The sequence below is a fragment of the Miscanthus floridulus genome, chromosome 13, assembly GCF_019320115.1.
Source record: "Miscanthus floridulus cultivar M001 chromosome 13, ASM1932011v1, whole genome shotgun sequence".
NCBI lineage: Eukaryota > Viridiplantae > Streptophyta > Magnoliopsida > Poales > Poaceae > Miscanthus > Miscanthus floridulus.
Genome location: NC_089592.1, coordinates 44,768,870 through 44,794,908, shown reverse-complemented (window position 1 = coordinate 44,794,908; position 26,039 = coordinate 44,768,870). Strand labels below are relative to the sequence as shown.

Genomic DNA, 26,039 nt, shown 5'->3' with positions numbered 1-26,039 from the left:
ATACAAACATGTGTTTTTTGCCCTTTAACTATGGGGCCCACATATATATCATATAATAAATCGTGGACACGCTCGCATCCGCGTGCTGGCCCGTGACCACGTCACGTCCGTGACACTGCCATGGCAGATGCTCACACTACCACAGTACCACCGCCCATCCCTGCCGTGCCCTCGACCTGCCCGCCACCGCCCAGCCATACTACTCACTTGTCCAAGCCCGTCTCTGCAGCCCACCTGTGCCCATGCCATACGCTCACCACCCCCCTGCCGCGGCCCCGCTTGCCGCAGACCGCGCCACTGGTCGTGTGTCCTTGCCAGCTCTAACCCCACTCGCTAGGTTGGGGAATTTTTGCCATCGTTCGGGACGATGTCATCGCAAGTGGCAACGATGACAAATATTTAAATTTCCCACGAGGAAGATGGCATTAGGTACGAGACGAGCTCGTTCGATTTGTTTTTTTTTTTGAGCAATCTCGTCCTAAAATCTTGAGGAATATTCCACTCAGGACCGCTGTAACCTCTTGCTCCTCAACCAAACAGCACCTAAGGTTATTGTACTTCATAATTGGCCACTCTCTGCACCATTTCACTGTTCCAGTTTATACTCTACCACATCTCAGCATTTTATACTTTAGCATGGTTCCAAATTCTCGTAGAAACATTTCAAATCCATATTCTCATAGAAAAGTTTCAAATCACTTGAGAACTAGAATCAAAATCACATTATTTAGCTAGCTCGCTAGGTTGTTGAAATTAGAACTACAATAAAAAGAAACCAGGTTTTTGGTGTTTCTCTAGACTAGTACAAAACTAAGAATCAGTTAAGTGATTTTTGGCAGCGATTCTAGTGATTTTACTGAAAATCTGAAACTGAAACATTCCTCGCAGCCAGCCAAAGGCACCCTCAATTACACCCCACAGCCACCACTTGAATTGAAATCACTATTTTGATACCACAAATTATCCTACACAACATGTTAAAAACATATGTCTCCATGGCTGAACAAAAACACAGCATGCATAGAACTGCAATATGCTTCTGGCGCTAACTTGATTATGCTACCATAAACTATTGAGACTAGAATAATTGAAATGTAATGCAAAAAAAAAAGGATTTTCCAGGTTAAGTTATTGTGTTGACAAAAATCTCTGCCATTTTTTAATGATCTCTACTATTAATTGACAATAGCATGCGTATCATGGGTTCCTCAAGGATGGCATCTGATGGAGGACCTCGTGTACAAAGAGATCCTGCAACTCCAAGTATCTCTCTCTCCATTCTGTTCCCTGTTGGTTTGGAGTGCCATTCTGAGCATTCAGCCCAAAATCAAATAACCTGGAGGAACCACCATGCTTATGGACCCCATATAAAAAAAACATAAGATGCAACAGAAAGAAATATGTAAATGAAACTTGTAAGATGTATGGCACCAAATGAAAACAACAACAACAAAGCCTTTAAGTCCCAAACAAGTTGGGGTAGGCTTATGGCACCAAATGAAAGACAAAGCAAAATCACCCAACCTGAAGCTCATCCAAGTAGCGCTCCATAAAAATGGAGGTTTTCTTTCCAAGAATTGGAACATCATTTTCAGGCCGAGGAAGAATTACTGCCCCCCGTTCAGCCTCCCCATTTGCTGAGCAAACTTTGTGTAATGGTTGTAGCGGTGGCAGATTTACTCGTTTTGGCGTTACTATCAGAACATTGGTTACTGGACCTGAAAAACAATTACATTATCAAAGCTCAGTGGTACTGCAGATTCGGGGGGAAAAGGAAACAAGAACATGATTCATAAACTATATACAAAAGGTGCATTGTGATATATTAAAAAACGCATGGCCATACAATAGTCTTAGCCTCAGCTTTAGAGATATAGCTTATGGCGAAGATTACTAACAAAAAAAGTACCATGTGTCACGGAAGTTGACTGTGTAAACTCACGGATACATACTTTAGAAATCCAGAGTTCATGTTTCAATTATAATAAGACTTCCCATAGAACTTCCCTAAAAAATGGAATTCCCATAGAACTAAGAGTGATTTAGGATTGATTGACGGAACTCAGCCTAGGTAAATTATCACCATTCACCTAACATAAGGAAATGTATATAATAATGCCTTTAATAACAGTAAAAAAATAAAAAGAAACATTTTTTGCCAATTAAGTGTCCCAGGAAAATATGTGATCCTTAGGTTTCTCTGGGAAGAAAGTTCTACTTGTCAATGGAGTAGGCACGCAACCCAGCCACATATTCAACGCATAAGAGTGTCCAATGTAAGAATTAAGTTCAAATATTGCACTAAGTTCAGCAAAGTCAAGGCAGGTTTTCAGTACGAATATAGCCTTTTTAATATAAAATAAGAGTATAACCTTGGGAGTGTTTGAATTTTCGGGTCACTTGCTGACATCTAGTATCCCACACCCGAACATTACCATCCTCAGATCCAGAGACAAGTAGAAGTCCATCTTTGCTTGATGCTAAGCTTGTTACTGCCTTGCTGGATCAGTCAAAAGAAATACCAGAATCAACTTAATAGATATCACCACACAAATGTTAGGAATTTCACATTGAAGCAGCCTATATTAAACAGAGAAAGTAGTGAAAACAAATTTATTTAGATAACGGCATTGAATAACCTGCACTGCTAACAATGCAGATCAATGAATAATAATTACCAAAAAAAATAAGCCTATCATCCAGCCTATCTGTAGTTTCTAAGCAGCGAATAACAGAGAAACAAATAAAAAAAGAGGATGAGAATTCCTTTAGATTGAAGTTAATTAGGGTGCGTTTGGCAGCACTCCTTGGAGCAGCTTCTTCATGAGAATAACTCCAGCTCTGCCAAACGCCAAAATTTGGCACAGCTTCTTAGGGGAATCTAGTGAATCGCTCCCTCATTTTTCTATACCAACCACGGAGCCAAAAAAACTGCTCCCACAGATTCACGCCTGCTCCCCACCCTTCTGATTATAGACCTCCTCACCAAGTCAAAGGTCATTGATCCACAATTGCCACGGGTATAAAAGGCCCGCACTTCCCCATCCTGCACCCGTTTCTCCCAAAGCGCCACTCAGATGGGTCCGAGCTTTTCTCTCCACGCATGGTCAACTGCAGCACTGCCAGCAGGACTGGTCCGATGCCAGCCGTCCAAACAGGGGAGCTCTGCACCCAGGTCCCTCCCAGGACACCTGCACACGGCACCACCCCCCCCCCCCCCCCCCCCCCTGTTTGCTGGCTATACAGGTGCACCCACTCCCTGCGGTTCGAGCTCCAACTTCCACAGGCTGTCTCCAACTCTCCATAGAGGCCAGTATCGTCTTCCTCTAGGTCAGAACCACCGACCTCGAGGCTGCCACTGGTTGTCCCTCATCCAGACCGAAGGCCCTGGCAACACAACTTTGTTTAATGTTCTGTTGATCAAAGCATAGGATGAGCCCTAGTTAATTTTGATTTGTTCTGCCAGCATGTAAATCAGGTATACATTTATTTGTTGGTGGTTATATACTACTTTTTCCATAGGATGAACAACAATGGCTTTCGTAGTTTATTAAACAATTGGGAAGATTGACAGGGGCAAGCTAGACGTCTGGACCCTGTAAGAAAATGTCTGATTATTTTTGTTCTCTTTTGCGCACTTTGTAATCTATTGGACCTAATCGGTTTGGACTTTGAAATATGATGATTGTACCATGCAAGTTGTGGTGTCAACAATTAATTATTAGCGTATTGGGTGAAGAATTTCTATAGTCAATTTGTGGTTACACATAAATTTAACCAGCATGTATCAAACAATGCATGCCTATTCATGATATGTATTACAGACTTTAGTTCAGACAGTCAGGGTTACTATGGACAATTGCAGCTTAATCCGCTCTTTCAAGAATAACTTCAGTCACAGCTTGCCAAACGATTTTATCTGACATAATAACTTCCAAGTTCCAATGAATCAGGGAGTGGGGCTGGAGAATCAAGGAGTGGAGCTAAACAAGCCCTTAAAGTGTTATACAGTGTACATTTATGGAACACTTAAGTGTAAGGAATTGTATTAATATTTATTAATTATTTAATTTCATCATTAGTTATTATTGTCAGGATAAAATAATTCTTTAAATCGTATTCAATTTCCAGTAAGAAAATATGTGAAAACTCTAATCCAAACCACCCCTTTATGAAGCACTGCAAATAATATCCTTGCAAATGCAGTTACCCTAAGGCTGTGCAGAATGTACATGTCGCCTGTTCGATCCCCAGCTACATTCCTAATGTGTTGAGAAAGAAAAGAATTTCCATGTTGCCAACTAAGTTCCAAGGTGGATTATCATTATTATTTTAATGTAATGTCACTAGATAAATATCTATGATTTCCATTATTCCTTTTTGCAACTTACTCCATCCCTCTGCCCATCAATCAGAGTAGATGCAACATGGATGTCCTAGCAATTCAATTTTTATTCATTCAAGTCTGAAGTAATTTCGACATCGATGGCAAGAGTATTTCGACAAATTGTTCAATGGTGAGAATACGGACACAACCTTTCAGTTGGATGACTCTTTTGATGACACCAATAGGCGCTTTGTGCGGAGAATCCAAGAATCTAAGGTCAGAGAGGCGTTGAAAAGGATGAAAGGAGGTAAGGCGATGGGACCGGATGGTATCCCTATCGAGGTGTGGAGATGCCTCGGGGACATAGCTATAGTATGGCTAACCAAGCTGTTCAACCATATTTTTCGATCGAACAAGATGCCTGACGAGTGGAGGAGAAGTATATTGGTACCGATCTACAAGAATAAAGGGGATATTCAAAGTTGTACTAATTACCGAGGAATTAAGTTGATGAGCCATACTATGAAGCTATGGGAGAGAGTTATCGAGCATCGCTTGAGAGCAATAACGTGGGTTTCTATAAACCAATTTGGTTTCATGCCCGGAAGGTCAACCATGGAAACCATTTTCTTAATAAGACAAGTTATGGAGCGGTATAGGGAGAAGAAGAAGGACCTACACATGGTTTTTATTGACTTGGAGAAGGCTTATGATTGGACAAATATAAAGTCCCAACGAAGTACATCGGGCTCATTAAGGACATATACAACAATGTTGTGACTAGTGTTCAAACAAGTGATGGAGACACGGATGACTTCCCGATTAGGATAGGACTACATCAAGGATCAGCTTTGAGCCCTTATCTGTTTGCCTTAGTGATGGATGAGGCCACAAGGGACATACAAGGGGACATCCCTTGGTGTATGCTTTTCGCGGACGATGTAATGTTAGTTGATGAAAATCGGACAGGAGTGAATCAGAAACTGGAGTTATGGCAGGAGACTTTGGAGTCCTATATGAGATGTGACTTCGGCACTACTACTCGGGAGGAGAAGGATATTAGTTTGGAAGGTCAAGTAGTGCCTAGGAAGGATACCTTTCGATATTTAGGATCAATGCTACAGAGAGACGGGGATATTGATGAAGATGTTAACCATAGAATCAAAGCAGGGTGGATGAAGTGGCGCCAAGCATCTGGTGTCCTGTGACAAAAGGGTACCACAGAAGCTAAAAGGCAAGTTTTATAGGACGGCGATTAGACCTGCTATGTTGTATGGTGCAGAATGTTGGCCTACAAAAAGACGACATGTTCAACAGATAAGTGCCGCGGAAATACGTATGTTGCGTTGGATTTGCGGTCATACAAGAAGGGATCGAGTTCGGAACGATGATATACGTGATAAGATTAGGAGTAGCACCAATTGAAAAAAAGCTTGTCCAACACCGGTTGAGATGGTTTGGACATGTCCAACGGAGATCTCCAGAGGCACAGGTGCGTAGTGGAATCCTAAGCCAGGATAGTATCGTGAAGAGAGGGAGAGGAAGACCGAAGTTGACTTTGGTAGAGGCAATAAAAAAAGACTTGAAAGGATGGAATATACCCAAAGACTTAGCCTTAGATAGGAGTGCTTGGAAAACAGCTATTCACGTGCCTGAACCTTAATTGCTTCTGCTGGGTTTCAACTCTAGCCTACCCCAACTTGTTTGGGACTTAAAGGCTTTGTTGTTGTTGTTGTTGTTGTTGTTGTTGTTGTAAGTCTAAAGTAAAGGTTGAAGAGCTGAAAACATGCCCATATTGTAAGCACTTCCTATGGGTAAATATAGCGGGTCATGCTCTTTTAAGTGATGAACAATTATCTCAGGGAATTTCATGATAAGAGATAATCCACCGCAGTAATTTTCAAGAACAAGACGAAAAGCTAGGTCAGGCAAACCTGTGGTCATCCAATGTGCCCAGAATAGATGACTCGTCACTACCATGAAAACTGAGATCAACACCCATAGCAGTAACATATATCTTTCCATCTCTACCACCAGCATAGAAAATATGACTTCTTGGGTCTAGTGCTACAGAACCAATGCTAGTAGGAAATGAAATGCTTCTTAGCATCCTACCCTCGGATAAACTCCAAATCTGCAGATAAGAACAAATGCCATTAGAATATGTAGCCCAAGATGCTACTTCCTTCGATTCCAAATGTAGATCGTTTAGGAAACAATCTCCAATATGACACTTTTCCTTGTAATGTTCGTTAAAATATACCATTTATATAGCGAAATATATATTATGGAAGTATTTTTCCATGATAAATATAGTAACATCAATCATATGTTGTCAATCTACATAACTTTTCATGCTTATAATCCAAGTTAATAAAGTTTGACCAGATACGATCTTAAAATGACCTACATTTGGAATCGGTGTTAGTACTAGTTAAGATATAAACAAGAATGGCTAACAAGAAATAGAACAAATAAATAACTGCATATCAAAACATTCAATTCAAAAAAGAACAAGAGTTGAGTTGCACACACACTTTGCAGGTTCGATCCTCTGAAGAAGATATAGCAATTGCTCCAAGAAAACAAGCAATATCAGTTACAGGCAGTGCATGCTGACTGAAACTATACAAATATGGTTTCTGAGCCTCCAGCCTTGACTGCTCATCAAGCACCCTGCAACCAATACAACCAAACCCAATGAACACTATAAAAAAATAGTTTGACCAATTTTACCACACAAAACAAACATACGTGATGAGATCCCAAACTTTGATACTCCCATCCTCTGATCCTGAGACAAGCAAATAGTCATACAGCGCGAGGCACCTAACAGCACGATAGTGCGCATGCCATGTGTGGAGAAGCTCTCCACTAGACACCTATAAACCAGCATAAAATCCGATGGGTCAGATAAATAGCTTAGACAATGTTCAAATTTAACCAAAAAAGTGCTGGATGGATCAGGGCCCGTTTGGGAGAGCTCCACTCCCTGATTCTTCAGCTCCGCTCCTTGATTCTCCAATGGAGTGATTCCACCAGATTCCTAGGAGGGAGCAGGATTCTCTACTGATCCCCACCAAAATATAACAGGGAGCTAGGGAGAATCCGGGGATGCAGGTTTTTTCAGCTCCCTCGCTTGTATACAAACTGGAGGAGTGATTCACTTGGATTCCCTGAAGAAGCTGGGTCGTTTTTTGGCGTTTGGCAGCTGGGGAGTGATTCTCTTCGAGAATCTGCTCCGTGGAGCTCTCCCAAACGGTCCCCTCAGATATATAGCATAAACTAAAGACAGAAACCAAACTCATAGGCACATAAGACACCAGCAAACAGAGGAAAGACATAATTAGTTACCTAATATTATACCTGTGAAAATACACCTGAGTAAACATGTCAAATATTGACACAACTTTGAGAGAAAACTGAGGATTACAATGTGTTTCTGCTTAAGTAAAGGTAAAACACCAATGCTCAAGTAGAAAAATGGAAGGGAAAAAAACACATCATGACGTTACAGGAAAGTCTTCAGGCGCTAAATGGACATATGAGTAAAAATTAGAAGACACCCGGTGGCATTTGATCATGGAACTTTAAACTGGTGTATACACAAATGCCGACAGCATAGTTTTCTAATGGTCACAGTGAGCTTCTAGCGTGAAACGCACAAATTGTGAACCTATGGCATAGTAATCAGCTTCTAGAACTGCCAAGTTATTAAGTGCTAAAGAGAACACTAACGCAAAATAAGCACCGCCTTCAAAATTTTAGCACCTAAAACACACATTCGTTCACCACCCCATACAGTGCAGCACACAAGCCCACGGAAAAAAAATGTTCTACTGCAAGAAATCTAACAAAGTTTATTGTAAACATATTTCATTTCAGAACTAAATAACCCCAACTATTCTTTTCCAAAACAACTGGAAACAAATGAAGTCCCTGGTCCAATTTTGATTAGTCACCACCAGGGGCATCCACTTCACACCACCTAGAGCTCACTAATAACCAAGCAAAGACTCTGGAAACATTCCACATCAACCTCAAACGATAGCACACCAATCATCCAACAACACATACTAACAGTTTCACCCCATCACAAAAAAAAAAAAAAAGCACAATGCCCTCACCTCCCAAAGGAACATATTGCCATTGCTGCCACCACCGATGAGGTAGCTCCCCTCCTGATCGGCGATAAGTGCGCGGATCGGCTCAGCAGGAAAGCTCTTGACGGCCACTTGCGGCTGCAATCGAAACCAAGAAACGACTAAGGGTCATGGTTCGGAGTTCAAGAGCGCCGTTCGGGGTTTTATGTAGGGCGTGCTTACCTTGTCCAAGTAGTAGAAGTGGATGATCCCGGAGTTGCCGCCAGCGGGAAGAGCCTGAGCGGAGGCGAGGAAGCGGTCAGCGACCGAGGCGAGCGACCGAGGGCGGGAGGCGCAGGGGCGGAAGCGGATGTCCTCCGCGCCGGTGCGGAGGTCCCAGGCGGCCACGCTCGCAGTCCGCAGATGATGCGGCGAGCACCAGCTGTTTTGGTTGTGGCGGCGGCGCCATGAGCAGCGGAGAGGGGTTTAGGGTTTTAGAATTTTTCACTATTCCGGGGAGACCGCTACACCAGCGAGCAAATATGTCGGAGAGGCCGACGGATAAGGAGAAAATTACAGTACGTCAGCCACACCAGGTTGCAGCCGTTTCTTTAAAGCCTATACACCCGGTTCGTTTACGCTGAAATTTAACTTATGCTAAAATGTTTATATCGAATTTTGTTTTTACTACATGTCCAATCAAGAAGATGAAATAGGTGGAGACAAGAAAGCAGCACGGTGGTGGTGGTGACCGGACGGGGAGATGCCTCCGGTGCCTGGCGGGAAGCCGGGAGAAGAGAACGACGCCCCTATACGAGGAAGATGCGGGAAAGAAGGCGGCTTTCGGGTGCGTGTCTCGGGCTTCGAGTGAAGAAGTCGTCGACAAGGAGGAGGGAGGAGCATGTGGCTGGGGAAGGAAGTTGGGGTACGAGATGGACGACGAGGAACTGAGGCAGCGCTGATAAAGCAGCACCGCACAATTGGGGTGCATCAGTGGCTTCTGCCAGGATAGACGAGACACGACGCATGTGGGCACCGTACATGCTAACTGATGTCGCACCAAGCTGACCAAGGTCACGGATTTCAAGGCCGTCCTCCGTGATTCAAGGCAGCACAACTTGACCACAACAGAGCTTAGGTGCACTTTCTGAGTTGGCAAAATCGTGAACCTGAGACGAGGAAGGCTTTTATGTGATCGGGTGATGTTTTTCCTTCCTTCATGCTAATAGTGCAACATTGCAGAAGTTATGGTGCCTTGCAAAAAGTTCCCAAGTTAATAAATTTGTTAACTTCTTTAATCCTTCTAATCATCAGAATTAATGTCCTCTCCAAATAAGGAGAAAATTGCAATCCGTCAGCCACAACAGGATGCAACCGCTTCTTTAAAATCTAGATGAATAGAGCTTATTGCTGCAACGCATCCAGCCGAAGGGGCCAAAATTTGGCTCTGCTACATGTCCAATCGTGAAGGCGAAATCGGTGGAGACGAGAAGGCGGTGCGGTGGTGGAGGTGGCTGGGCAGGGACAAGCCTCCAGCGCCTGGCAAAAAGCCGGGAGGAGAGAACGACGCCCCTAGGTGAGGAAGATGCGGGAGAGAAGGCAACTCTAGGGTGCGTGTCTCAGGCTTTCAAACGATCCCGATTTCCACGAAGGAAAATCCATAGATTCAAACCATAACGTGATAGTCCCAAATGATCATTCTATTACATTATCAAATAACGGTCGATATCACAGTCATACATCGAATACCTATCTTACGGAGAGTACAAATAGCAAGGTTTACTCATTATTACATCGCCACTTAGCGGAATCACTCAGAGCACGCAACATCTAGAACAGCATCAAATAGAACAGCAGCGGACGATGACACCATCTTCACGAACCAAACTCGAGCGAAGAACAAGACCTCTAATCCTCCCAATCATCTCCCTGAAAGTCGTACCCAGGCTCGGGACCTGCCAATCAATTATCAGTACGATTTGTACTGGCCACTGGCTCCCACCCTATGCTTTTGCGTTTGCTTTGTGGTAGTGGAATGCAAGGGTAGAGCAAAAGACCTACTTTAGGTTGTAGTTTTTCCGATGTGAGTGTAATCAAATTTTATAATAATTTGTCAAGTTTTAATCCATCTCTTCCACACATTCACCCATCCCATCACACACATCTCACCACGCTCTCACTCTCTAGGTGGCAAAGACGACTCCCTCTCGTGCCTTGCCTCAACGGCCAAAGCCAGAAACTAACACCAAACCCAGGGGGGAAGAAGAAGAAAGGACACCTCTCGCTAGTCAAGTAAAGCGGTAACATAGGAAAGGTCCATAGCCGAAAGGACGGCGTATGTATCGATCGATCAACCAAACACTCTACAGATGTTTACACTATCCACAAGATCACCATCATCGATGATATGGCTCATCTAGGTTGATTTTAGGCTGCCTTCCAGCTAGCACAATACCACCCTACCACTTAGCCTTGGGCCACCCCGGAGTTCACCGGCATGCTGAGACTGTGAGACATAGTACTAGGCCCCTAGAGGTCACTACGTTTGTCTTATGAGGGTGTGGGTCCCATGCCTATACCTCCCTATATTATCCACTAACAACCTAGTAGTAATGGCACTGCCCTAGCTAGTCAGTAATCCGTCTCCCTCACGTGAGAGCGAGTGGGGTGCAAGAATTCCTATGAACCAGTTATCAGAACGTAAAAGTCCTTAAGATGATCGAATAAGACATCTTCTCATGGGGCCAACCAACGCTCCGTGCCTCGACAGCACCTCCATCTTGGGGCTTCATCCTACGAAGACACTCCATTCTGGGACCTTCTCATCTCACATGTACTTGCCACAGGTACCTCTCATAGGGAATGCCCAAGTCGCATCCCCCTGGCAAGACTTGTCCAAAGACTCATCGTAGAATCCTGCTCGGTCGACTCGACCCTCACCACACACCCAAGACGCATGCCAAGATCTCTCCAAGTTGTTACCACATTAACAGCATTACATGCCATAGCCACTCATAGATAATCCTCCACCAAGCATCACATCACAGATATAATGCATAGTAGAAGCAGTAGTAAGTAAAAGCGAGCATCTATCCTAACAGCGGGTGTGTAGGGGTAAAGGTTGCGCCAAGGTAAAGGCTTCAAACAATTCTACCATGCAACCTATCATAGTTCAATTGCATAAAAATAAAGCGCTAGCAGCTACATTATTGCATGTCTAATAGGATTCTATGAGGTTGGGTGGGATATGGCACTGCGGTTAGGTCATCTCCTAGCTCTTCAGTGTAGTCATAGTCCGCTTCCTTAGGCTGCTCCTCCTCTGGATCTGCCAAACGAGACATAACACCGCGATAAGCGACTCCTATAGATGTTCACAAAGAAACAACAGAAATTCAAAAGATCCAAATGCACTCAAACACAAGCCTATGACATAGAGATTGTTTTTAGAAAAAATTGGACACTGGTTTCATATTTTTCGGAGGTCGGATAAATTTTGTATGAATTTTCTAAGTTTAAATCATTTTCTAAAAAAAGAGCTGAAAATTCTAGGGCTTGACACGTGGCGCGCACTGATTGGATAGGGCGTCGCGGGTCACCGACAGGTGGGGTCAGTTAACGTCAACGTTGACCGTGACTGGGCTCGGACTGGTCCTAGCGGGCCGGGTTATGGGCCAAGTTGGGCCGGTGTAGGGTCGAGATGGCGGATTAGAGGGGGTGAATAGTCCTTTTTCTAAAATTAAATGCGTTGACTAATCGAAATAAATGAGGAATTAAAACTAACGGTCTTGCCAAGACTATACCCCTCTATCTAAGTTAATAAACACCTTACCAAGGTTCTAATTAGGCAACAAAGGTGCCGAGCTAGCTAGAGCTCACCTAACTAATTCTAAAAGCAATGTCACATAAACCTATGCAACTAGTACTCAAGCAACCAAAGGGAGCTCCTACACAATCTAGTAAGCAAAAGCACAAAGCTCGTAAGCTCACTAGCAATGCTCAATAATAAGGCTACATAAGCCAAATTAGAGAGCACAAACTACTTAGCTACAGAAACTAAATAATGTGACTAACAAGACTACTCAAACCAATTAGTCACGCAAGAGAGCAACTAATTTACTACCAAAGTAAACTAGCTACACAAGGGAGCTATTTCTATGCTACACAAGCAAGAAAGGTAATTACCAAGCTACACAAACTAACTAATTATAAGAGCAACTACACAAGCACATTATATGAAAGAGTAAATACAAGCTTGTGTAAAGGGATTGCAAACCAACGGGATGAACAAGGTTGACACAATGATTTTTATCTCAAGATTCACTTATTTGCCAACAAGCTAGTCTCCATTGAGACAAGCTCTAAGGTTGCCACTGGTCCTCTTACTAGTGGTGACCTGCAAGTCACACTCTCCCACGTGGAGTGCTTACCACAAGCTCTAGCACTTTGACATGCTCGGACTACTTATCGCTCTTCATGTCTCGCTCTACTAAACTTGCTCTTCGTGGCTCCCATGGGGCGAGCACAACACCCCTCAGAAGCTCTTCTCCGGAACACCGCACAATCACCACGCAAGCTTCACAACGGAGAACTCACCACCCAACCGTCTAGGAGGTGACAAACTCCAAGAATAACAAGAAATCTCCAATCACAAATATTACCTATTGCCACCAAATACAAATCACAAATGCACACACACTAGGTTCTTCAATCCCTCACTCAAATTAGCACCAAGCTTAAGAGGGAGAGGAAGGGGAAGAGGTGGATCTTCAATCTCTCATACACACCCACATAGGGCACTCAATTTCTCACTAGGATCTTGCTCAAAGGATGGGAGAGAAAGAGGAGAGAAGGAAGAACAAGAACCCTAGCTCTAAGGATCCCCAATTCCAAAGAGTAAGCTAAGGGATGAGAGAAGAGGAAAAGGGGGGAGACACACTTAGCCAGCCGGTCACCTAGGGTGTGTTTGGTTGCCCGCATAAGGGCAAATCAGGCTCCTAGGATGCAGCTTGCTCATGTTTGGTTCCCTAGCCACCCTCCTGAGCCAGGCTCTGCTCGTGCAAAAGCCCCCTCCTGGCCTGGCTCGTAAGGAACGCCCAAATCGGCCATTTTTCTTCAGCCTGGCTCGCTCCGTGCTCCCACGAGCTCACACGCCTGGCGATTCCGTGCGCGGGGAGATGGCGCGAAGATCCTAGGGTTACCTCCCCTGTTCCCTCCATTCACCGCCTATATATCTTCCCTCCCACCGCCTCCCTCTCTTCTTCTTCTTGTCACTCCCCGTCTGCGCCGCCGGTAAGCTCCATCTCCTCTTCCTCCTCCCCCCCGGTGTTCTTGATGGATTTGTGGCCTCCTAATGCCTACCCTCTCTCTCAATTTGTTGCAGGTGCCATGGATTTGCGTCCTCTCGAAGCAAGTGAGTTTTTCTCCTTCTCTTTCTCCATTTTTTCTGTGTGATTTGAAACCCTAGGTCACCATTGTTTGTTGATCTCGCTGCAGGCACACCAGATCTGATTTCTTGGCTGTTATTGCGGTATGGATCCTTGTTCTTAGGTCTCATTTTTTTTCTTGTTTTTTTCAAGTAAAAATCCTATTTTGTGTATGCTAATCCTCTTTTCTTTGCTTGTGTGCTTACAGATCTGAGCTCCCTCACCTACTGGGTTGGGCTTTTGCTGGTGCTGCTGCTTGTTGACATGGGTATTTTGTATATCTACTCCCCCTCTCGCCTCCCCCCTAATCTATACCGTGCGATAGTGAGTCCTACGTTCTTGGATTCGGATGCATGTCCTACTTTGTGAGATTATGAGCAAGTATATGAAGTTGCCATTTTGTCTGAGCTATTGTCCAAGTCTGTGATGATTCCTTTTGTCCTGAGCTATTGCCTTAGTTTATGATGATGCCTTTTTCTGAGCTATTGCCCTAGTCTGTGATGATGAAAGTCTTATTTTTAGCATGTTCTAGTATATGATGAATCCTTGATATGAGCTTTTGTCCAAGTCCATGATGATGACATTGTCATTCTGAGCATTTGTCCTTAAATTCCATTCATTTTTTCTAGATGGACTTGGAAGAGAAGAGACACATTCTTTTTGCTCGTGCTGCTGCTCTTATCACTGCTATGTATGCCCTGCTATTTGCTAGACTTAGAATGCTTCAAAGTCAGTGGCCTCAGATCAGTTATGGTCTAATGAGCATTAGGGATGAGGAGCGCCAAAGGAACTTGAACTTAATTTACAACTACAATGATATAGAGTGTGTGAACATGCTTAGAATGAGAAGGGCGCTCTTTTTTAGTTTGTGCAACTTGCTTAGGGACAAGAAGCTACTTGCTGACAACATAAATTCTTGTGTTGAAGAGCAAGTTGCAATGTTTCTCCATATTGTTGGTCATAACCAACGATTTAGAGTTGTAAAGCAAAACTGGAGAAGGTCTATAGAGATAGTCCACCGCCATTTTAAAGATGTATTGTATGCTATTGGTGAACTTAGACAAGAGATGATTAGACCTCCAAGCAATGAGACACCAGTAAAGATTAGCAACAGCCATAGATGGTATCCTTTAAGGTAAAAAAACCTGTCATATAGCTGCTAGGATATTGTTGCATTAGCTCATGTCAATTTACTATGCAATTTTGGATGCCATGTAGGACTGCATTGGAGCCATTGATGGGACTCATGTATTTGCCAAAGTTCCAGCCAAGATGCAAGCTGCATTTAGGGGTAGAAAGAATGCCCCCACACAAAATGTGCTAGCAGCAGCTAGCTTTGACTTGAAATTTACCTATGTGCTGGCTGGTTGGGAGGGATCAGCTCATGATGCCACAATTCTTGCTGATGCATTACAAAGAGAGGATGGGTTGAGGGTTCCACCAGGTAATTAAATCAACTATGATAATAAGAAGCAAATGTAACTGCAAAATGATGAATCTAATTGAACTCCACATTTGTTTTAGGCAAATTCTTCTTAGTAGATGCTGGATATGCTTGTCGACCTGGATTTCTTCCTCCTTATCGAGGTTGTAGGTACCATCTTAAAGAATATGGGAATAAGAACTACCCAACCAACCCAAAAGAGTTATATAATTTGAGGCACTCTAGTTTTAGAGTAACTATAGAAAGGGCATTTGGGGCTCTGAAGAACTGTTTTCGCATCATTGACACCAACAAACCATTCCATCGCTTGAGGACACAAATCAAGCTTGTGCTTGCATGTTGTATAATGCATAACTGGATCCTTAGTTTTGGGGTTGATGAGGTTATTCCAGAAGAGTTCTCTTAGGTACCAAATGACACAAACAGTCAGCCCCATCCTACTCATATGGATGACAATGCTGCCTGGGCACTTCAGAGGGATGAATGGGCTAATCACATGTGAGCTAATAGGGGTCTTTCTAGAATCTAGAGTTCTATTATGTATCATTAAGTTGCCTGTAATTCATTTTATTCATGGACAAATGCTATTTTTTCCTGTGATTCTTCACTTGATCTGAGACTTTGGGCAATAGCAATAATGTTTTTTTCTGTGATACTACACTTGATCTGAGACTTTGGGCAATAGCAATGATGTTTTTTTCTGTGATACTACACTTGATCTGAGACTTTAGGCATGTGCAATGATGATAAATTTTCTATGATACTACACTTATGCTGAGGCTTTGGGCATGTGCAATGATGATAAATTTTCTGTGATACTACACTTATGCTGAGGCTTTGGGCATGTGCAATGATGATAAATTTTTTGTGATACTACACTTATGCTGAGGCTTTGGGCATGTGCAATGATGTTTTTTTCTTGACATAATACACCTGTGCTAAGGCTCTAGGCATGTGCAATGATGAATTAGGCTATGGCTGAGGAGATGATGCCTGCTGATGAGCTTGTGTTCCCTGGAATGGATGGTGGTCTTTTGGCTGGTGACAATGTGGTTGCTGGGGATGATGTGACTGGTTTCATACCAGCATCACAGGAACTTGCTCAGCAAAGGACCTCTCTAAGGTGGATTGAGCCCATGTCTGCCTTTGTGCTGAAGCAGATATGCCAGCTCATTACCACTAGAGTGAGGACTGATAAGGGCTTTAAAGAAGTGCACCTGAACAAGGTGGCAAAGGCCCTGCAAGAGTTCTATGGTCATGAAGTTAGTGGTACCCAGGTGTACAACCACCTGAGGAAGTGGAGGCAGAGGTGGGTGAAACTGTCCAAGCTGAGGGACCTTAGTGGAGCTCAGTGGGATGAGGACAACTGCATGATTGTTCTTGAGGAGGAACACTACAATGGTCATACCAAGGTGAGCAAGAACCTGTGACACTACAACTTGATTTGTTAGATGACTCTTTGAAACATTTTGTCATTATGGCTAACAAGGGATAGTTCATTATGCAGGACCACCCCAATGATGCTCCACTGCTCAACAAGCCCATACAATACTACAAGCAGATGATGGTCATCTTTGGCAATGGTCAGGCAATAGGCAAGTGGGCTATGGGCTCCTAATGAGCCACTTGGCACACCATCTGACTATGCTGAGAGCTCACTAAAGACTGAGATCCTGAACAGTGGCAAGACTGTGACTCCTGAGGATACCAAGAGTGAGGGAGGAGTTGGTAACAAGAAGAAGAGATCCATGCTGGCAGAAGAGGATGTTGTTCTATTCACTAACATGGCAGAGGCAGTGAAGGATGTTGCTAATGCTATTAGGTCGACCAAGGTTGAGGATTCCCACCCTGAGCTATATGGTGCTGTTATGTTTGTGCCAGGCTTCACTGAAGAAGCATTGATGTGTGCTTATGGCCTATCCGCTGGACAACAAGGCCTTGGGTTCAGCTTTTGTCAAGATGTCTGACTCCCACCGTGAGCTGTGGCTAAGGACCTACTTGGCCAAGCACTACTACATGTGAAGGCTTCATAGCTTGGGGTTGATCCTTTTGTGCAGTGCCTGCATTATCATGGTGGTCTTCTGATGCAGTGCCTGTCCCTGTGCAGCGGTGGTCTCTTTTGTGCATACCTAAGTACAGCTGATAAAATGTGTAGTGGGTTGACCTTCTCTTTTGTGCAGTTGATCTGATCCTGCATAGCTTACTTACTAACACTAACATATAGTTAGTGTCTTAGATAACCCTACACCTACAACCTAGATCAACATAGTGGTGGCAATCTGACCATGAGTCCATTGCCAATGATGTGAACCTTGTGGTTCTGAACTTGATATGGGCACCAGCCTGTGCCTGTGATTTGCACAATTTCATTCCGAGCACTTGCCTTATTGCATGTGATGTTTGTTTTCTTATATCTGAGCACATGTCCATTGCCTGTGATGCTTTATGACTGAACTGAGCACTTATCCATTGCCTGTGATGTTTTTGGATTGATCTGAGCACATATTCATTGGCTGTGATGTTTTTTGATTGGTCTGAGCACATGCCCATTGCCTGTGATGTTATTTTGATTAATTTGAGCACATGTCCATTGCCTATGATGTTTTTTTGATTGATCTGAGAACATGTTCAGCTATGGCTTGGTATGTTGTTCATGTTGGGAAGGAGCCTAGGGTCTACTCTAGTTGGGCCAAAGCACATGCTCAAGTAGATAGTTTCAAGAGAAACTGCTACAAAAAATACAAAACAAGAAATGAAGCTTTGCTAGCTTTCTATAGTGATCAACCTAAAAATCCACCTCTCCTCCAACCTGTTAGTGCACCTCTACTAGAAAATGATGAAAATGGCAACTTTCGCTTATGCCACAGTTCATTTATACTTGTAATAGCAGTAGTTATTGCCTTGCTAGTAGGTTTTTTCATTTGAAAATTGATGTAATATCTAATGTCAACTAGTGGGTGGTAATGTTACCACTACATGCAAGAGGTGACTAGAACTTGTTGTATGCAGCCAACCAAACAATGATCCATGCATGGGCTTTTTAAATCTGCAAACACATGCATGCAACCAAACACTGTCTCAGCCCAGCCTGGTTCCACAGATGCATGCAACCAAACAACCCTTGTTGTATGCATTTGGCCTGAACAAATATAGCCTGCCTGCCTGGAGCTGATCTGACTGGGCTGAGAAGGGTACCAAACACGCCCCTAGCGCATGGCCTGGTCTAGGCATTCCACCCCGTAGCCCAACAATGGCTATAGAGCGGCCAGCCACCGGCGCGTGTCTCTGACGCGTAGGCCAGCTACAGTAGCTCCCCAACGGTCACACGCGTTTCCTCCCTCTGATCCATGGAGCGGCAGCAAGCTATGCCTCTCTAGCACAGGCGCAGACAGGCGGCCCCATGTGATGGAACGGTCGATGCCCCCTCCTCTCTACCAAGTCAACGGAGCGGACACTCCCCTCATGGTTCACGCGCCCACGCGCGAAAAGGGAAACGGCGACGCGCCCCCCCCGTTCCCTCTGCCCTGCACTCGCCTACGTGCACATGTCCGTACGGTGCCCTGCTCCTCTCTCACAGCCAGAATGAGCGAGCCTAGGAAGCTTCCAGGAAGTTGCTGCATCTGGACAACCTGCGAGCGGCCACGCACTTAGGGTGTGTTTGGTTCTTTAGGCGCTCCTAAAATTTATGTCACATCAAATATTTAGATACTAATAAAGAGTATTAAATATAGATTAATTACAAAACCAATTACATAGACAGAGGCTAATTTGTGAGACGATTTTTTAAAGCCTAATTAATCTATCATTAGCACATGTTTACTGTAGCACCACGTTGTCAAATCATGGACTGATTAGGCTTAAAAGATTCGTCTTGCAAATTAGTCGCAAGTTATGCAATTAGTTTAGTAATTAGTCTATATTTAATACTCCATACATATGTCTAAACATTTGATGTGACAAAAATTTTAGGAGGGCACAGTAGAAAACAAACACCCCTTTATTACATCCCCGCCTTTTCTCTTGCCAACAGCGGGCCCCGCACATGCACAGACCAGCTGCAGGCGCTCCCTCTCTCTGCTGCAACAACATGCGCGGTCCCCACCTGCTCCTCTCAACTAGAATTTCTTGCTCAGGAGGGAGAATTGTCGGTTGAGGCCCAAAATTTTTTCCCAAAAAATACTACAGTAGCTATTACATCGAATCTTGCGATACGTGTATAGAGCATTAAATATAGACGAAAAAAACTAATTGCACAGTTTGGTTGGAAATCGCGAGACGAACGTTTTGAGCCTAATTAGTCCATGATTGAATACTAATTGCCAAATAAAAATAAAAGTGCTATAGTAGCCAAAATCCCAAACTTCATCCAACTAAACAAGGCCTGAGCAAACTTTTCAACAGAGCACCCTGGCCGGCAATTTTGCTGGGTGAGCAAGAAATTCTTGTAGCAGTACTTTACATCCCAATTTTCTTCTCTAATTTCACCATTTTCAAGTACTAACTATTTCCAAGATGCTAAAACAAATTAAGCACCTAAGTTAGCTTTACTCAACCATATTTTCTAGGGTTTTCTCATGCACCTCGCCATGTCACTAAGCGCAATGCATATGCAAATGAAACTCACGCTTAGTTGCACTAGATAACCGTTACAACTAAAAGATTTTCTCTCTTTATAGTACGGCTATATATCATAAACCTGGTCGAGCACTTCTTTACTCAACTTAGACCGATGAAATGAAATGTCCTACAAATATCCCTTTGCCTTGCACATTTCATTTCATCTCCTCCAATGTTGATGCCATACAAGCACCAACCATCATCACCAAATGATATGATCAACTTCATATCATCATGTGACCTTTGGTTCATCGATCACAACCTTGCTAGCTCTTCACCATTGCCCTTGTCCATCGGTGCCAAGTCATTGCTCAAGCTTTTCCGCCATGTGCGGTGCATCGCTCCAAAGCCTCTGACTTGCTCTTCATACTTGCAACCGGTCTATCGACGCTAAGCCTTGTCTTGATCTTCTCTATCTAGCCACATGACTCTATGTCATGTCACATAAGCTCCTTCATCACATCTATACCTATGGACTAATTTTTTGTATATCTCACATAAACACATATTAGTCCACCTAGGATGTCAGTCAATTACCAAAACCAAATAAGGACCTTTTAATCTCCCCTTTTTGGTAATTGATGACAACTTTACAAAGATATAGAAATTAAGCTGATTTCAAGATAGCACTTCACACAAGTGTAAATTGCTAACTTGATTTGGATTTTATGCTACTTATCCGACATTTAGGTTCTATGTTAAGATTTGGATAAGTACCATAAAACCCGACTTGGTAGTGATAACTCCCCCTATATGTGTGCTCAAATAGTTTGGTTTCAAGCTTGCACACATGCATACATATAAAATTTGTGGGAGTGTTTGTAACAAAACCGACCAATTTATAAGAGCACAAGTATAATGGTAGCCCGCAAGCGGTCGCACTGTCATACTTGAGCCCATATAAACTCGGTAGTCCATTGAGTACCACGAAGGGTCTCGATTAACCATCAACATACAACCAAGATCATACATGATTCAACATATATGTCACACGTTACATAAAGTTTACAAATACAGTTCATCCATCAGAGTACGAATTAAGGTTATTACAAACCGAGTTTAAGTAAAATAGTAGCGGAAGCAAATTAAAGTTTGAAACTAACATCTACCATCATAGTTCAATTATAGTGCCAGCTCATGATCACATCCACAAAAGCATATGAGAAGTGTTAATAAGAGATGCCTGCCCAGGGCTCACTCCTCGTCCACGACGGGACAGAAGCAGTTCTTGCAATAGCTATGATAAACTATACCATCTGCAACAATGGGAATAAAACCTGAGTATGAGAAGGTACTCAGCTAGACTTACCCATTATAAACCAAAAATAAGGTGACTCCAAGGATCATACAAGGCTGTATAAGTGGAGCTAGCTTGACATATTTTGCATAAAAAGCGACTAATTCTGTTGTACAATTATAATTCGATTATCAAGTTAATTATAGCTATTCATCTCTAGATTATCAACTAACCCATGCCAAACATATGGTATATCATTTCGTAGCATACAGTAGTAACCATAACTGGTGTAGTAATTCCATTTCCATAACACAGTTACTACGATGTTGGAGCTAGCCAAGTTTCTCACTGTTCGGGAGAGACGGCGATTCAAATCGATTTCAACTAGCTGAAAATTTATTCCTAACATAAAACTAGGCAGACCAGATCAACGGTCACCTTAGGTCACCTTTAGTACAACTCATGTACACATTTCATGGGTTCGACCAGTGCTGCACAATCAGGGACAATCAGCTACCAGGACGTTCAGGACTATCCTGTCCTTGGGCTCATGTCTGGCTCCCTACACATCCTTACTACCATCCAGAGTGCACACTTTTATAGAATAGGACCCAGCCTGAGTTGAGCTACTCGACTTCACGGTCGGAACGAGTTATCCAGCCAGCTAAGTGAGAGACATGCGTTCAATCTTGTTAGAAGTGCCAACAACGGTACGGTCCTTAACCGGCACAGACGGAATCACATGAGTCAACCTACACATAAACTCCACCTAGCCTCCATTTACATTACCCCATGGTTCTTTTTCACGATAGCAAATATAGCCAACCGTGTTTCGGTATCCACCTATATCTCGCAGGTGATAGGAAATCACCCAACTTCTACCTACCTAAGCATGGCTAAGCATATATTCGATCATGGACCTACACAGGGTTAAAGGTATATATAACTAGACAAGGTAGTTCTATGGATCAAGTGTTTCTAATCAACTCTTATAACCTAATGCATCAAACATAAAGGACTCAAGTGATATTTGGTAAAATATGGGAGACTTAGAATGCTCCCGGGCTTGCCTTTGAGGAAAGAGGTTGGCCGATGATTTGGGCACTTAGGGAGATCCTCAAGAGTTTGTTCCTCTTCTCCTAGTGCTACGGCCTGAGGCGTCTCCTACTGATCCTCCTCTTCTTCCTCGTTGAACTCTAAAAGAGTTATCTCTTCAGACGATCCTATATGCATGAGCATGATATAAGATATCACGAATGCATATATGATGACATGTATAATATGATATGGTGTGATGAATGCATCTTCATAAGTGTTTTCAATAGCATTGCATTAAAGTAATAACAAGTTGTATTTTATTTTACTGAGTAGGTGCATATCTCTTCTCTAGTAACTTAAGCAAACACTTATGTAAATCATTTTCTGGACTACAAGACAACAACCACTTATTTTGACCATAACTAGAGTTATACACATTAAAATAATATGGTTGTGGACATTTTGGAAAGCTTATGAAATTATCTACAACTTTATTTTAATCATCTTAATGTGATTCAGCAGTTATATAGGTCAAACAAATCAATCCTTCAGATCTATCCAAAGAGCAAGCATTTCTGACAACAGACTTCTAACAGCCATAATTTTTAAAACATAAGGCCTATGACTATGAAAATTTAACACAAGGTAGATTAGTAAGTTATCTACAACTTTGTTATTAACCATCTTTACAGAAAATACCATTATCATCACAACCGAAACTATACATGCAGCCATTTAGTTGAATTATAAAGCAATAATTAACTAGTTGCATACAACCAATTACTTCTAAGCTTAACGAAGAACATCAACATATCATATGCATCTCAAGCACCATAGAAAATATCATGGTTAAACATAACTAATTCATTTATTAATTTCCCTAGATAATAAGGTGATTTAAAGGATAAATATTCCTAGAGCTTAATAAATTCTAAGAAAATTACAGTAGCCTACAAATGACCTTAATAGTCTACTATACAAATTTTATGTCATCTGGATAAGTATATCTACCTTTACAAAAATGACAAGTTACATATGCTTATTTTAGCAAAAATAGTTTGGCATAGTGAAAGTGTCAATCAATAGATTTAATATTTTTTTTACTTTTCTCCTAGCATAATAATACAATATAAAAGTTTGCATGATCATATGTTATGTATTTTTACCCTAATTAATTTCACTAGAAACTAGCAATTAATTAGGATTAAATAGGAAGACCATATCCAAAGTATGACCACTGCAAGTTTAGTATTTTTCCTAGCTAGAGCATGTTGACACAAGATCATCAAAATTGGAATCACAATTTTATCACCTTTCTAGCTCAAGTTATGTATTTTACAAGATATAAACTACTTTAAAAGCACTTATCTTGCTCAATTTAATTCTCCTAGAAAAATACCCTTAATAGTTTATTTCATATTTTTATCAAATAATACACTTCAAGATGAAACCAACAAAATTTGGTTCACACCATTTGGACACTCCTAGCTCAAAATATGAATTTTTGAAACATGCATTCAAATCTGTGAAATAAATCCAGAAAATCAAAACAAAATCCGACTAACAGCTAGGACCCGCGATCAATGGGACCCACAAGACAGTGGACGGCGCTGACTAGCGAGAACTCACCGATCACGAGGTCTCCGGTGGTAGCGTCTTCACCGTTGCACTCTTCTCACCCCTGTGCATCAACTGGTAGGCTTAGTTGGCTCGGTGGCTCGCCAGAGCAAGCGCAACGGCGGTCATGATGGACGGTGGAGGTCTGGTGTCGATACGCCGGCCATCTCTAGCTATGGCACACTTAGGCGAGGACGGCTACTCCATCCTAGTGACCTAGCGAAGCTACACGGTGCAGGTGAGGGCTTGAGGTGGCGTCGGTGAGCTTGACCGCGTGCATGGCCGTGCGGCGGTGCATGGAGCACAGTGGTGCTCACCCTGTTCTGGCTAGACGGCGACAAAAGGTGGGTCTCTGTCATGCCACTAGCTAGGTCTAGGGTTACTCAACCTAAGGCATGGGAGAAAGGAGGGAGATGGTGAACCAACTCGGCGGTGGCGAGCTCGAGTGCCGTGGGCCATGACAGACGTGGGCAGAGCGGCGACTCGTTCCAGTGCCATCAAGCGGTGGCATCATCCCTAGATCTGGCCTAAGCATCTAGACTCTAGCATGGTGCTGGACCAAAAAAGATGGAGGCATGTGGTGCTATGGAATGGTCGGGCCATGGCAAGCTGTGAGCGCGGCGGTGCTCCGGTGACGACGGCGACAATGACAAGGCTAAATGTCGCTGTACCTAGGGTCGATAGGTGATGCTGGTGGCTCGAGGAGGTGGAGGTGATGGTGGAGTAGCTGTAGCCAAGACGAATCGATCGGCGAGGCTACGTTGGCGGTGAGCAGTTGCGGCGGTGCACAGCGAGCTCGGCATAGAGCTTTAGCAAGGCAGAGCGAGAGGGAGGAAGTGAGAGCGGGCGAGTGGAGTGAGCATCATGGGCACGACGCTTAAGTGCTCGCCCAGGCCTGAATGGCCTAGCCAACGTCGGCATATGGTCGCCATGTGGTGGCTGCAGCCTGTGGCCAATCGACCACGACGCGCACATGAACACGGGTTCAGACGCCGCGAACGAAGCTTGACAACGCGTTTTCAACCCCATGTATCTCCTAATCCGTTCGTCCATTGCAAAAACTCCATTGATGAAAATTCTAGAGCTACATGCCATCTATAATTTTGCTTTAGGAAGATCCACTAATTCACAATGGTTATCCAGTTACAATGCTCCCAAGTGGGGTACATCGAAACTAAAAACAACATCATGACAAAATTTTACAAGTTCCAAAACAACATTTTGTTGATACTTGTGAGCTATTTTTGGGCATGCTATGCACTGAATTGGGCCTTGACCCAAAAATAAAAGTTGTTACCCTTGCCAAGTACTACAACTTTTATTTAGGTCACATAGCTATGCAAACACTCTAAGCTATTGTTCAACTTTAGTCAAACTAGTATCATGAAAATGGCATCTCAAATGAAACCAACACTTAGAAGCAAAATTAGCCTAGGTCATGAATATAAACATTATTCCATTTACCATCCTAGATGTGTCTAAGGTGTTTTCATGACCTCACAACCATCTCATACATTGGTCATACATGATTGCAAGCATAAACACATATATAAATCAACATTTCATGTGATAATGTATAAGAATGAGATGAAATTTCATATGCTCATGTTCATGAATGCTTGGATGATGCTTGTGCTCATAAAATGCAGATGTCAAATGCAAAGCTTAACACTAGGGTGTTACAGTGTTAGCACTACTAAGTGATGCTAAGGCATATAGAATAATGTTTGAAGCATGATACCAATCGGAGTTGCACTTTAACACCATCCTTAACACCATGGTTAGCTAGATACCACTTGGAAAAAAATACTAGATACCCCGTGAGATCAACATGAGAAGCAAGGTACTAGTAATACTTGAAAATAAACCAAGTGTCTAGCTATCATCTTATGCATGCTAGTTTTCATTTCATCAATTAAATTCTACAATTAGCATACACCACACAAGCATGCATATCAAATTTAAAACTTATGCAATGCAAGCAAGCACATGAATATGCACATATCAAATGCAACTGATCAAGTTCATAAGCTTGCTCCCCCTACTTGTGTGGTTCTCATGTCCAAGAATTTTGATCCTTCTCCATTCTTCAATGTTACTGCCTCTTTGTCCATGTCCAACTTCTACTTCTCCCCATGATGCATTTACATATCTTTGTTCCAAATTCTCCCCTTTTGTCATCAATTTTCTATAAAAGGTGTGCTTCTTATTGATACAAAGGATTGCATTGGGGTAGATGGTGTAGCAGAATCGA

At 42.9% G+C, this 26,039-nt stretch overlaps 1 pseudogene; it reads right to left on the bottom strand.

Moving 5' to 3' along the window:
• Positions 1 to 868: 868 nt before the first annotated feature.
• Positions 869 to 8,878, bottom strand: LOC136501228 (protein ROOT INITIATION DEFECTIVE 3-like; annotated as a pseudogene).
• Positions 8,879 to 26,039: the final 17,161 nt, after the last annotated feature.